Raw genomic sequence first — 14,883 nt, forward strand, 5'->3', positions numbered from 1 at the left:
CACCTGTTTCCTAATTTTTCCTCTGGTCTGTTTCTCTTTTTTAGGCATAAACTTTATTATCAAACCATTTATTTTCTTTACCCGAGCTATAGTCCGTCTCTCAGGTGAATCAGCATGCACCGCCTCGCAGCCGAAGCACCTGTGGAAATACTTTTCCTTTCCTGCCCCCCATTTTGGACACTTTTGTCAATTCCTTAAGTATCTTTTTTTTTTAGGGCTATGCTTCTCTCTCTTTCAAACTTCACAGCTTTCTCCAAGATAAACCTAAAATAAATAAGTTTTCTTTATACAGAGAAATACAGGCGTGGCAGTATGCTATTGCAAAGAGCCAGCAAAATGTAAACTCTTCTTGGCCCCTTAAAGCATTGGAACCATCCTGTTCTAAATTACCCAAGTTGAATCCTTAATTTAAAGCAACTGGACTTTGCACAGTGGTGTAGTGGTTAGAACTCTCCTCACAGAAGGCCAGCCGGTCTGTGGAGTTTGCATTTGTCAGCGAGGGTTTTCTCCGGGTTATCAGGCTTTACTCCGCCAGTCCAAAGATATGCAGCTTGGGTTAATTGATGACTCAAAATTGCCTGTAGGTGTTGATATGAGCCTGAATGGTTGTCTGTCTCTATGTGTTAGCCCTGTAATAGCCTGGCGACCTGTCTAGGGTGAACCCTGCCTTCAGCTGAAGCCAGCTGGGATCGACTCTAGCCCCCCCGCAACCCTGAATAGGATAAGCAGCTACAGATAATGGATGGATGGATGAACTTTGTCTGTTTGGTCTAGAGGACATTTTCATCAATCAGTTTCAGACTGCTGAATACCCGTGAATTAAAATTCAGTACTACAAGTCCAGTTACCTGCACAAAGAACCAGATTTTCTTTTTACCTTCTTTGATTAATAATAATATTTAAAAATCTAAATTGAGCATTTAATTTAAAAAGAAGAGCAAGTGCACTAGCTTTTCCTTTAACCACGCCTCCCAGTTGCTCGATTTTGGGCTCATTATCATGAACGGGGGCAGGGAGGAACTCTGAATTCAGCCATTAATGCAGTTTAATTGTTCATTAACAAAGTTGATTTACACTTAAAAAATAAGTATCTAGTGACTTACAGACGTGTCTTTCCCAATGTAAGTATACAGGGAAAAATCTTTTGGGGCCCAATGGCATCACTTAACGCACTCGATCCACCGTTCCACCTGGGGTAAATCCAGAATCCATCAAAAAGTCCTATTTTATTATTCCAAATAAATTAATTAATAAGCCATATAATAGAATGTTGTAAAAAGTCATTAAAAAAACATATATGTATGTAATAAATTGTATAATATTTTGAAAAAAAGTTAAAAAAAAAAAAAAAGCCATGCTTTAATGTGTTAAAAAAAGTCAGAGAATTGTATGTCAAAATACAAGCCATGGTATTGTATGACAAAAAAGTTATTAAACAGACATAGGTATATTATGTCGAAAAAGTCATAGCATAGTAAGTCCCAAGTTGTAAGTTGTAAAAAGGCATATTAGTATGTCATAACATTCATAAAATTCATACAAAAGTCTTTGTATAATATGTCAAATAAAATGATAAAAAGTCATAATATAGCATGTCGCAAAAAGCTTTAGTTTAACATGTAAAAAAGCCATATAAAAGTCATAAAATAGTATCTCAAAAAGGTAATAAAAAGTCATATTATAGCATGTCGAAAAAAAGACATACTATAGTATGCCCAAGAAAGTAATAATAAAGTCATAGTATAGTATGTCGAAACAAGTTGTAGTGTAGTATGTAAAAAAAAGCCATGTGTCGAAAAAAGTAATTAAAAAGCCATATAAAGTATGACCAAAAAAATCATGACTTCATAGTTTTAGTATGTTGATAGTATATATAAATTAGTCATTAAAACTCATACTATAATATGTTGAAAAAGCCATGGTATAGTATGTGGAAAATAGTCACAGTAAAGGATCTCCAAAAATGTCATTAGAAATTCAAAGTATAGCATGTCAAAATGAAGTCAGCAATATAAAAAAGTTTAAATATAATTAATCTTTACAGTCATAAAAGTCATAAATAGTCATTGTATAATATGTCGGAAAAAGTCACAAAAAAGTCATAGTTTAATATGTCGGAAAAATTTATGCAAAACTTGTAGTATATAGTATGTTGATAAAGGCCATGGTATAGTATGTTGAAGAAAGCCATGGAATTGTATGTCCAAAAAAGTCATAATAAGTCATAGTATAGTATGTCGATTAAAGCCATGGTATAGTGTGTTAAAAAAGTCATAGTATAGTATGTCCAAAAAGTCATAAAAGTAGACTAGAAAAGAGTATGCTATAATGAAAATAACCATAGTACATCATCTCCAAAACGGTGATTGAAAGACAAGTAAAACATTAATAAGCTCACCTGGTAGAGCAGGTGTACCATGTTCAAAAGCTGAACTTAACTTTACCAATGAAGATTCGATGTTTCATCACTAGAATGACAAAAAAAAGTAATTGTTTAATACTTTGAAAATAATTCACAAAAAGATCATGACTTAGTATGTAAAAAAACTATTCAAAAAGTCAAAGTATGGTATTTCAAAAAAAAGTTAGAATATATTATGTCAAAAAAAGCTACGGTAAAAGATGTCTAACAAAGTCATAAAAAAGTCATAGTATAGTACATTACATTTTTACATTACAGTCATTTAGCAGACGCTTTTATCCAAAGCGACTTACAGGAAGTAAGTATGTTGGAAAAAGTCACAGTAAAGTATGTCAAAAATAGCCATAGCATTGTAATGTAAAAAGTAATGAAAAAGCTGAAATATGTCGATAGAAACGATGATAATATGTCCAAAACAGTCATTTCAAAGAAACAAACCAGCCATTAGCTCATCTGGGACAGACAGTGGCTAATGTTTAAATGCTGAGTCCATAATTTAAAAAATGTTGGTTTGAATTCAACATGTCTCATCACCGAAAAATCTCATCACTATCAATATAAAAAACATTAAACATGATCATTAAATATAAGCATCACATTATATTACATGAAAAGAAGCATTGAATAGTATAAAGAAATTAAAAGGACAAAGTCTAGTGTGTTGAGAAAGTCATAAAAAAGACCTAGATCATATGTCAAAAAATAATAGTAAAGTTGGTCAAAAAGTCAAATTATAGTTTGTTGAAAATAGCCATAGTATAGTGTGTAGAAAAAAGTCATAAAAGAGTCATAGTATACTATTTCGAAAAAGTAATAGTGTGTCGTGACAATCATAGTGTAGTTTGATAAAATATAGTATAGTACGTCAAAACCAAGTCATAATAACGCAATTGTATGGTATTCCGAAAATATATAAAAAAAAGTAAAACCGATAGTATAGGGGAAAAAAGGATAGTATAGTATTTTGTAAATGTCATGAAAAAGTCAAAGTATAGTATGTCAAAAACATCCATAAAAAAAGTCATACTATAGTATGTGAAAAAAGTATTAAAAGGGCATAGTATTGTACATGAATAAATAGTGTAAAGTATGTTGAAAAAGTCTTGAAAAATTCTTAGTAGGGTGTATCCAAAACAGCCATAAAATTCACAAGAAAAGTTATATAGTATTTTAAAAAATAAAACCAAAAAATGAACGTAAATGGAGAAAAGTCACGAGGAATGGAGAAAAAGTCATAAAATTGTCGTCGTAAATTATATTTAAAAAAGTCATAGTAGTAAAATGTCTGAAAATCTCAGTAGTAAGTAAAGTGCAATGGAAAAAGTCACAAAATACTCATAATATAGTTTGTTGAAAAAAAACTTCCTAGTACGTTCCTAGTATGTTATGTCTAATCCAATCAAAATGTAGTTTGTACTAAAAAAACATAAAAAGTCATGCTATCGTGTGAGGAAATGTTCATGAAAAGCCATAATAATATATAGTAAAGTTTGTATAAAAAAGTCGTAGAATGGTATTTCAAATACAATCATTAAAAAGCAGTAGTATAGTTTGTAGAAAAGTGAGTTTATGTCGATAAAAGTCCTTGCAATGTCATAGTTTAGAGTGATGAAAATAGCCATGTGAAAAGTGAAAAAGTCATAAAATGCCATAAATAAATGTAAAACAATCTTTAAAAAAGGCAAAGTATAGTAAGTCACAAAAAATGACACTAAAAGTCATATCATAGTGGGCCTTGAATTGTCATTTATGAGGACTTTTTAATCATATTTTACCGTTTGTTTGGCATTTTAGATCCATACTCCAAATCATTTATTCTTAGGGTTTTCATTATTTCACTTTGTTTATTTTTTCATTAAACGTAACAAAAATGTTGATCAAGGTCAAGTGTATTCTGCATTTAAGGGTTAAAAATATTTAGGGAAAAAAAACCTAATAATAGCTCAAGTTAAGCTGACAGTGTGAACAGTGAGTAGTCCCAGTGTGAACTCAAACAACTCAAACAAGCATATTCACATTAGACCTACCTGAAATAGGCTTTCCCCAATATAAAATTAGTTGACCAAAATCTTCATTATGGTGTGTGAAGTGGCTGAATGGAGGGGAAGTGACTATTTTTTGGAGGATTTTATGGAGACCAGCTCTTTCTGCTCCCCCGATTTGTTTTTCGTTGTCTTTTTTTGAGAGACGATTCTGTGTAATGTGTAATCCAGTGTGCATTCCTTTAAAGAACAGTCCCGATACAGTATTAAGAGTTAAAAACAAAAAACAGGTTATCCCAAATGTAATCAATTTGAATGGAGCACAGAACTATCATTCTGTGGATTGCTCACAAATGCACTCACAATTAAAGTAAAGCTGAACCATGATGCTCTGAATATTTCACATATTTAATTGTCCTTCTTTCTTTTATAAGGTATCCACGCAACAAAAATATTGTAGAAAAACACAAACAGTAAAGACACTCTCCAGCCAGTGTCCAATTTTTGCTATCACATAACATTCCCAAGTCAGAGCTTCATCAACCTACACAAATGGATTTGTACTTCATTCTCTGAATCTATGTCAAATGAGTGGGGCACACAAAAAACGCAGGACCTTGAGAGACTACATTAATTAGAACATGGTTTATCAATTGGAGGATCTTCCACCACCCATGCATCTCACCTCCACAGCACTTCCTTGAACTAAAATTCTAACCTTGAACTAAAAACTGTCTTTAAAAGAGAAAGTTTCACAGAAATTTGTTTTGAATTTAAAAGTTAACATCTTTACCTTGTAATCTCCTTTTTTCTGTATCTTCTCAAGCTGTGTATCTAGGCTATCTGAGCATTTACCTAGTGCTCAATAGATTTGTAGTGAATGTTTTTAATTACCAATGTAAATTGTATTGTAAGGTAGCAAGGCTAATAGAAGTTTCTGAATCCACTACTTGTTATATTCTCATGAGTAGTGTAAATAGCAACTTAAATGGAATTTTGAAATGGTTATTGCAATGATCTATCTAGCAATGAGCTGATATTTTGCTTAATGTTTTACCAGTGAAAATTGTGCCTAAGGCTAGACAGTTTGCACATTTTTTGTCAGTACTTGTGGTGAAAGGATATAAAAGGCTGAATTTAATTATTTCATTTTCTATGCCTCAAGTAGCCACCGAGTATAGTATAATAAATCAATAGCATTTCCATGAATACTAATTGTGGTTGCAGGGAAAGTTGGTGTAGCAGATAGGTGGGAGTTTGATCATGCCTGAAGAACCAGCCAGGCGAGGCCTCTACTTTTCCTGCCATGCCCAACAGAGGCTGACTCCTACCCCTTTGAAGTTGAGGTGCAAAATCAATTGAACATGTCTGGGAGTAAATTAACTTGTTTGGAGCTTAATTTCCAATGGATGAAAACTAGCTACCAAGTTATTTATGAGAACAGGTGGGGCATTCTCTTTCCTCCTTCTAAGGTAATGTATTTCCTGGCTGGGCACTGGATGAACACCTTAGCCTCTATATCATTATTAAATCTTAAATCTGTGTGTATGTTTTTCTTTTCTTCAGGCCAGATAATCTATTTTTTAACAAAAAATGAAACTAGAAATAGGAATATTGTTCCAAGTAAGCTTGTTTTTGCTAATTAGCAGCTGAACAAGCATACTTGCTGCACTTTAACGCTTTTAGTTTTTTGTAGTTCTAAAGAGGATTTCATCAGACCTATCTGAGGTCCTTACATTTTATGCTTAGGTAAACTAACTTCTTGATGCAGATTGACCTATACCTATACCACCACTACAACAACAACAACACTATTTATGCTGCTATGTGCTAAAAAAATGATATTTTCAAAAATATCTATAAAAATAGTTATTTTAAGGTTACCAGCCGATTAGGCAAACTGCTTTGGGCTTTTTCAAAAACTATTTAAAAATTAAAGTACATACTCATTTATCTGAGCATTTTTTAAATGTATTTGAATGGCCTTAGTTTTCAACAAGCCATCATCTATGCTTGTTATGTCTTCTCTGCTTGTTTAAGCATTGATGTGATTTTTGATCAAAGCAAGACGTCTACTGGATTGCTGCCCTTGGGGCATTCCCAAGTGAATAAGTCTAACCTTTTACATTAATTTTGAGGCAGAAAAAGGAAAAGTGTAGTTCTCTCTGGAAAAATATTGCGTTCATAGGGGTACATTTACATGAAATTAAAATACTTATGACACGCATCTAATTATAAAAGCATTTATCCATGTAAATTACTTGTAAGCCACATTTACAAGGAGTGCTTGTTATTCATTTACATTTTAATATGTCATCTTTGTCAATGTTGGGCAACATTGGAGCAACTAAAATGTTAAATGTTTAAAAATAATCAGTGATCCATTTAAAGCATTTTTCAATAATTAAAAATAAAGATAAGATCTTACCTTAAATGTTTAAATTTTAATTACAAAAGGTGTATCCCCATGTTTACCTCTGCACTTATTAGTGCACTTTTACATTTCTTTCACAGAAAACTTTTATTAGGCCAAAATTACTTCCATGCATCCTGACTTCCTCTTGAACATGAGAACATTGACACTATTCTTATACAACCTAAAACTAGGTGATAATTAGTCAATGTTATTTAACCAGAAAAAAGGCAAATGAAACAGCAGCCCATGAAAAGAGACATAAAAAAGTAACTTGATTAGGGGGAAAGGAATCAGTAAGACGGAAGAAAGTCTAAGCTCTTTAACTGTAGCTCCTTTGCATATAAATGAGAGATTAGGCAGAAACTATATCTTACTGCCCGTTAGAATACATATGCCTAATTACAATATATTCATAAAGTGAGAGTGTAATTTCCACAAAGGAGATTACGAACGAGGCACAAGGTCAGGAAAAGCCCTTTCTGTTCTCTGCATACCATTAGAATGATGATGCTGATGCTGCACAGAAAAAGACTCATGCTCATTGGTCCTTCTCAGAGATTATGTTTTTTCAGACTGCGTATTAAGACAGGATAAAAGGACGAAGAGTAACTATTAATGAGTTAGACCTTAATAATGTTAACGAAAAGATGCAAAGAAGAGACATTTGGAATCAACCTTTCCTGGTTTAGCAGCAACTGATGAGTGACCATGACTTGTCTGAATTATGATGATCTCAAAGCTTAGAAAAATCAACAGTTCTGGTAGTTCTGAATCTTCCAGTCCTTTAATAAGACGTATTCCTATATTCCTTATAATTGAAAAGCAAAAAAATATCTTACTTCTTCAATTTATCTTTTTGCAGTGGTCTGCATTAGAAAAAAAACTCTCAATTGAACTGTCCTTTGAGCAATTATGAAATGAAGCCAGTGGTTACAGATGCATGTCAAGACAACACGATTCCTCATAATTCTTCAAGCTCTATCCACGCTAGAATAAATATGCACTGTCAAGAATCGGTGAATGTGGCTTCATAGCCGCACCTCAGTAGTAGTATTTTAAATTCATGTTTTAGCAACAACGGATAATTCATAATTTAGACTTGGTTCACAAAAGAAGAGCATTGATAAATAAACACACCAAACAAAGATCTTGCTGTTCAAGTACAAAACTCGATAGGTTGATGTGCAGAAATCAGTTAGATGTAGAAATTAGATCATGTTGTGTGTTTTTATTCAAGTTAATACACATAATATATTTAACCATTTACTCTGAGTTAATACCTCTGTTTGGATATCTCTTTCCATATATATGCACAGGTATTTGTGCATGCATGTTTGATATATTGAAATGTGCCTAATATGAACAGATGTTGGATACATTCTAAATTGGAAACGATCTGAGATAAACTCTACTCAGTGAGAAAATTATGCTAGACAACTTGTCCTGCTTGGTACTACTATATCACAAGTAATGGCAATGAGAAATGAATCAATTTGTTATAAAAACACATTACTACCTGTCATTTGAAAAGTAAGAAACAGTTGCTCATTCATTTAGCTTGTGTAGACATGAATAGATTTTTATATACCATGCCCTTGAGTTATATTTAGCCACAGTAAAACAGTGAGTGCCAATCAAACTGAATGGCAAGACTATTGTTTTAATTAACATACACAAATATAATCCACATGTAATGCAATGACGTGTACATTCAGACACACTCATAATAATGAATACACATTTTACAGTAAACAATCCACGGTATTACATCTTAATTTATCAATCTTTTTCTCCAAATCAAATGCCACTGAGGAAGTCACTGAAAATCCGTGTCCAATTATTAGCATGTGAATGACTAAAAGCTCTTATTTCTGTTAATGCTCAACTGCAGACTTTTCATTAGAATTTTAATGGAAATCGCTTATCTCAGTCCTGTCTTTCAGGTGTTCAAAAGACCTTGCGTGAAGTTAAATAATCCCCAAAGCCAGCACAATTACAGCTAATTCCATTTTAATTCAGTCAAAAGGTGACGAGACAGGGCACATTTCAAATGTCTGCGGGTAGTAAAAAAGGAAATTTTGTTTTCAATTATGGGGACTAAGTCTGAAAGGGAGATCTTGATTTGAACTCCATAGCTTTTAAAGTACTGTCTGTGTACCTTCAGAGTACTAATAGAATCAAAATATCAATTCTCAAATTAAGTTATGCTGTTTCAACAGGTTTGAAATAATAATAGTCAATCCATAATGACTATTATGGGTTGACTATTAGTCAACCCATAATGTTTTATACACATACAGTAAGCATACTGTATGTGTATAAAACATTATGGGTTGACTATTATCATTTCAAGTTCAACAATTTATTTAGATCTGTAAGGTTTCCTCATACACGAACAGTACGCAACTTTAATCGTATATTGTGACTGCCTTTATTCACTGCCTTTATACACCTGCTCGTTCTTCTAACTCATAGTTCGTTCCCTTAAAGATATTCAGATTACATTTCCATCTTTATTTCTTGGGCCAAATTTAAAAGACATAATTTAACTTGTATGTTTCAGCTGCTGGATAACCGATAAAATATATAATTATTATAACAATAATAAGTATAACCTGCTTTGTAACATTAGGGTACAGCATAATGCACTTAAAGCTATTCACTCCAAGGTTGATGCAACAATCTCTATATTAATAAAATGATTGACAATGTTCAATGATCGGTCACTGACTTATTGTAATTCTACATGATCTCTCAAGATCCACGACAATCGGGAAACATTCCTTTGTGGCTCCTCCATACCCTTTTTGGTTAGAATGACATCAAGAAAAATGTTTGACCCATATTGTCTTTTTTTTAATTTGTAATAAATGTGATATTTTTGCACTGTGTATTGGGATCACTCCAAGATGTATTTCCTTACTTTCTTGTCACCATTTTAGTTACTGGGACTACGGGTAATTTGGCAAAATATCCTGACCGCAAGTTAAATCACCCTGCATGCAAGTATTTTGATGAAGTTAGGTACTCTCTACATTCTTTTTTTTTTAGACTTAGACTGATGGCATTAATATAATCAGATGTATTGTTTGCTTTGTTACAGAACACTGATCAAACATACAAAAATATTTTTTTCACTACTTGAAAGTACCGAGAGTATAGGGTCTCGGTCATTACAAGGTACCAAAGAGAAGGAAATCGCAGGAGTGGAAAAAATTGTCTACAACCTGTTCTAACAGACTGTATTTAAAGACAGCTGGTGTTGACAAGAATCCTTTTGAGATTGGCTTGGTGGACAGGTATGAGTCCTGTGCTGGCACATTGGTTTCTCTTTTCGTGTGCACAGATTTACTACAGACTACAGAGGTTAATCAACAATCCCTCTCTGCTCTCTCTTTCATCTCTCCAGATGAGACCAGAGCTCTCATCTGGAGGGAATATTGGCAGAGTGTTTGTTCCTTGATTGGCTTTGGGGGAACGATCCATACAGATGTGTCTGTTGTGCCAATGTGGATCAGATTTCTTGAAGGGCCAAGACAGACTGAAGCCATCAGATCTTTCTCTAAATGGCCTTTGGGTCCAGGGAATGGGTTTCCCAAATAGTAGAGTGGTCAGTCATTGATCCTCACCAAGGCATTAACGCTTGATGAAACCGCCAAGGCTTTATATCAATGGTTTCATGAACTGTCAGGTTTTAATATTGTTCTTTCTCATGATGTAGCAACAGATGTATTAATCTTAACAGCAATAGATGAGGGAACAGAGAATACATCACAAACTGTGTTAACTGTTGGCCAATTAAATAAAAAATATATACTTTGCATTTGAACATTACATAAAACTGTGATAGTTATCTCTCTCAACAATTTAATAAGTTATTTAAATGTATTGATTCTCCTTTAAGATTGGTAGTAGTAAAAAATCATCCTAGTCATACTTGTGTACCATGTGCCAGTTTAGTACTAACTAAAATAGTAAATGGCAAAATCTTAGCCAGCAAGAGCAGTAGATATATAACAACCAAAGAACAAGAAATATCTGAAACAATCAAAGGCTAGAGAAAATACATTAAGATGACATCAAGAAGGTTTTTCAGAATTCAACGTCAGTAATAATGAACTGAAAGCTTTGTAACCCTTTAGCATCAGTTTGTCATAATTACCAAAAAAATAAGCTTTTTGGTGTTTGTGACTTAATGTTCCTAATAGTATTTAATGGAGACAAAAATGCTGACATAAAGTACATTAGGATCATAACAAGTACAATTTAAATAAGTTCAAAGGTGATGAATGAGTTCACAAGTCACAGTGGTTAAAGAAAAAAAGTATTTGTTTATGATAAAATATGTAAACATGATTTATCCAGCTTTTTCAGAGAGACTTTAAAGATAAAATAAAAATATATAAAACAACTACCCAAACTTGGTTTTGGGAGTCCCATCACTCGGCCCTCCTTGGCTGCTCATCTTCCATATCTGGTGCAGAAGTCATCTCACACAACCACATCATTGGTCTGTCACCACCTCCAGTCTGGAAGGGATTGGCTTTGAAAAGTGTTTAACTGTGTATCTGATGTTATAGTTCATGTTCCACTGGTAGAAGGAACAACCAACATACATGCACAAAACAGAAAATATGTGGTAAAGAAAATACTAAACCTCAAATATCTAAAGAATGTAATACACACAAATAACCACAGCAAAGAATACACTATGATGTGTATTCACACAGACCTGGGGAGAACATGCAAATTCCACACAGGGGACAGTGCTAGCAACTGATCCGCCGTGCTGCCCTTGTCTATATGTATAGGATGGGAGAGAGCGACAGAAGTAGCATGTGAGCCCAGTCTTCTCATCTTTAGTTTTGTGGGAGAAGATCTTAAGAAACAAGAGTCTGTTAACAAGGATGAATATATCTAAAAGAAAAAGAGTCTTTCTCATTTCCTCCTTGATTCCTTGCTTCCCAATCTTCCAGCTTGTGACCCAGAAAATAACCTTAAATGCTCCATTTTTGAAGGGCATCCAAATTCTTAAAATGCATCTCAAGGAACGAGGATCGAGGAGGCCTGCTGGAGGAGCTATGAGCAGTACACCCCGATTGGTTGAGGGCACCGCCTGTGCTTATAAAACTAGGGTTACACTAATGTAAACTTTGTTCTAACTCCCACAGGCTTCTTTCTCTACTTGACAGAAAGCATGCTCCATCAGGTCCATTGTGGCAAAGCACCTATTATAATGCAAAGATCCAACACGGGTCTGAAATTTCCTGACTTCTTGGGACACAGGCAGTACGCGGAGATAAACCAATTTCTGTCCATCGTGAGTGGGGATGACAGACATAACCTGTTTATGTAACAGGATTTGGATCTCCGCTGTGAGATAGTCCACCTCCTTCTGGTCGGGTAGATACACCTTCTTGACGCCCATTAACATCGGTAAAACGCTGTAGAGCTGGAGAAATAACCCAGTCCCGGTATCCTGTCCATCCACTCCATTAACACGGAGTTGCATCACCACTCCTTGTAAAACGGCACTAGAGAACAGACAAACAGCTGTGGGGCAGCAGCAAAAGCTGTGGTTTTCCTGTCTCACACCCCAGAGTCTCCAGACCTTCCATAAATGATAGGCTGGCCCATGGGATACCGACATGGAAAACTCTGAGCCACAGATGAGGTCCCTGAATGCATTACTGCTTGAACAGCTTGAGAAGTTGCAGCAGACGTCACAGAACTGATTCCAATCCCTCCTGTTTTCCTTGTGGAGATCAGTGAGGGAGAACATGGAAAGGGCCGAGGCAAAAGATAAAGGTTCATGAACACATCCACTCGCCTGTAAACATAGCAGCTGACATCCTGGCACTTCGTTTCCCTCCTGGCTCCCTGGGTGGAGATAGATGATGGAGGAACAAACAAGAGTGTACTCACCTCCATCCAAGGTTAACAAACTTGCGTGAGGTTTATTTCCCACCAGGTTTTACATCCATGTCGAAGGTTGACTTCCCTGTAAACCTGATGTACTGGGCAGGAGTTAGATGTTGTCATAAGCATCTGCAGATTGTCTCAGCAGGGTTAACCGGAGGCAGCGGCTCCATTCGCTCTCATTGCAGCAAAGCATCACATCCAGCGTCTGAAGTTATCCCACTGCTGAGTAGAATCTTAAGGAAGCGCAAGTTAGGACGAGACTGGTGGCTGCTAAACATCACTCTCTGCGTGGTCCATGCCAAGACACTCGAATCAGCCGTTGTGAAGGTCCGTCCCTGGGTTAAGGCCATGATGGGCCCTTACGAGGTTCAAATTTCCAGTGGGCGAATGTATGCTTGTGATTTGATGAGAGTATTACTTATATAGTCCAGTAGAGAGCTGAGCCTGTGTGAGTTAGAATGAACAGCTCCATCAAGGAAAAGCGGAAATGATCACCGCTCCTCACTGATGGAGCTGTTCCAGGCAATATGATCTTTTGATGGTTTCATTGACGTTTTTTCTCCCCCGAACCGGCGGAATTCATCATATACACACAAACTTTTCGAGTTCTAGAGGATTATAGCTATCATAGGGGGAACTACAGCAGCCCCAAGCCCTTCCCTTGCGACACCTATGCTGCATTTAAGCACAGCTATGCTTTGAGTTGAATGCTACTAAATGCTAATCTCAAAATGCTCACAATAATAACATGCTGTAATGCTAAACAGGGTCACCATCTGTGTTGTGTCACATGCCAATCATATATTTAACATATAAAAATAACAACCACTAGTACAGTCTCTCAGAGCCACTCTAGTTCTAGTTTACATTATTTGTGACAGTGGTTCTAAAAGCTTTTTCATAAGAAAGCCTCAGTATTCACTCACTGTTTTCACCTACAATATTTCAGAGTGACCTCAGGGAATGTAATAACTCAAATGATTCAGATTTGTGGTAAGGTCATAGTAAAAGGAGCTGGCTAAGGTACAATTTCTCCTGACAGACTCTTAATCTGTCATAGTTATTGCTGTGGGTCTTGCATGACAGTTCATGTTCTCTCATCATCTTCTCCGTTGACCTTCATGTTTAATTTGGTCATCTTCCTCTTCCTCAGGGCATGTAATATTATTATATTGTTCTGCTGTTCATTTAAATGGAGACCATCACGTTCAGAGTTTTGGTCAAAGATGCATAGGCCTCAGCTTAGTCTCTGACAGTGTCTCAGAGGCTTACTTTTTATGCACTCAGATATCTGTAAAGGTTATGCTGTCAGCTCTGTCCAAGACAATGCGCCCATATCTAAAGAACATTACTGCAACTCACATTTTCCATTTTAACTGTTTTCCATCATACTACACATTCATCTGGTGTGAAAGTCCAGAACAAACCATTCCTCTTTATCCTGACTTCCTGAGACATTTGACAATGCTACTATGGTTTATCCAGAATAGGCTTAGAACACAGATAAGTATAATGTATGTATGTAATAAGACTGGAAACCTGCTGTCAAAATGCATTGAAACTTTGTAGATATCTGCTCGGTTCCTTGATCTTTTCTAGGCTTTATGTTTTTATCTATATGGCTTTAGAATAAAAAAGAAAACATTTATTTTTTTTATTTTCAAGACATTTTAATGCTTATGGCTGTTAAATATATCTAAAATAACTCATGAAACCAGACTTATTCTCAATATTTGACTTAATCAGGGTCTGAATAATTAAGCTATTCTTGTGAAAAGCAGTTGGTGCTTATAATTTGCACACTAATCTATATTTGAATCTTCTGAATTTCTATGCCTATCTTAGCCACATGTGTTATACTGTACCGCAGGAAAAATACCTACTATGTCACTGAAAGGGTGATCACTTCTGTATCTGGTCAAGGAAGACAACTTGGATTATATAGCTTTTGGTTGCACAACCCTTACCTTCTTTTGACTGCAGTCTACAGAGAAAATTGCTCTTTTAAAAACTCCACTGTAACCAGTTTTAAAATATTGGCTTACCACACAGCTCCTCTTCCAGAGAGCCAAACAGGAATCCCTACTGGCTGAAGATATTTAGGCTCACAAGGCCACAGACCCTGTAAGAATTCGCAGACT

The sequence above is a fragment of the Anoplopoma fimbria genome, chromosome 2 (genome assembly GCF_027596085.1).
Source record: "Anoplopoma fimbria isolate UVic2021 breed Golden Eagle Sablefish chromosome 2, Afim_UVic_2022, whole genome shotgun sequence".
Lineage (NCBI taxonomy): Eukaryota > Metazoa > Chordata > Actinopteri > Perciformes > Anoplopomatidae > Anoplopoma > Anoplopoma fimbria.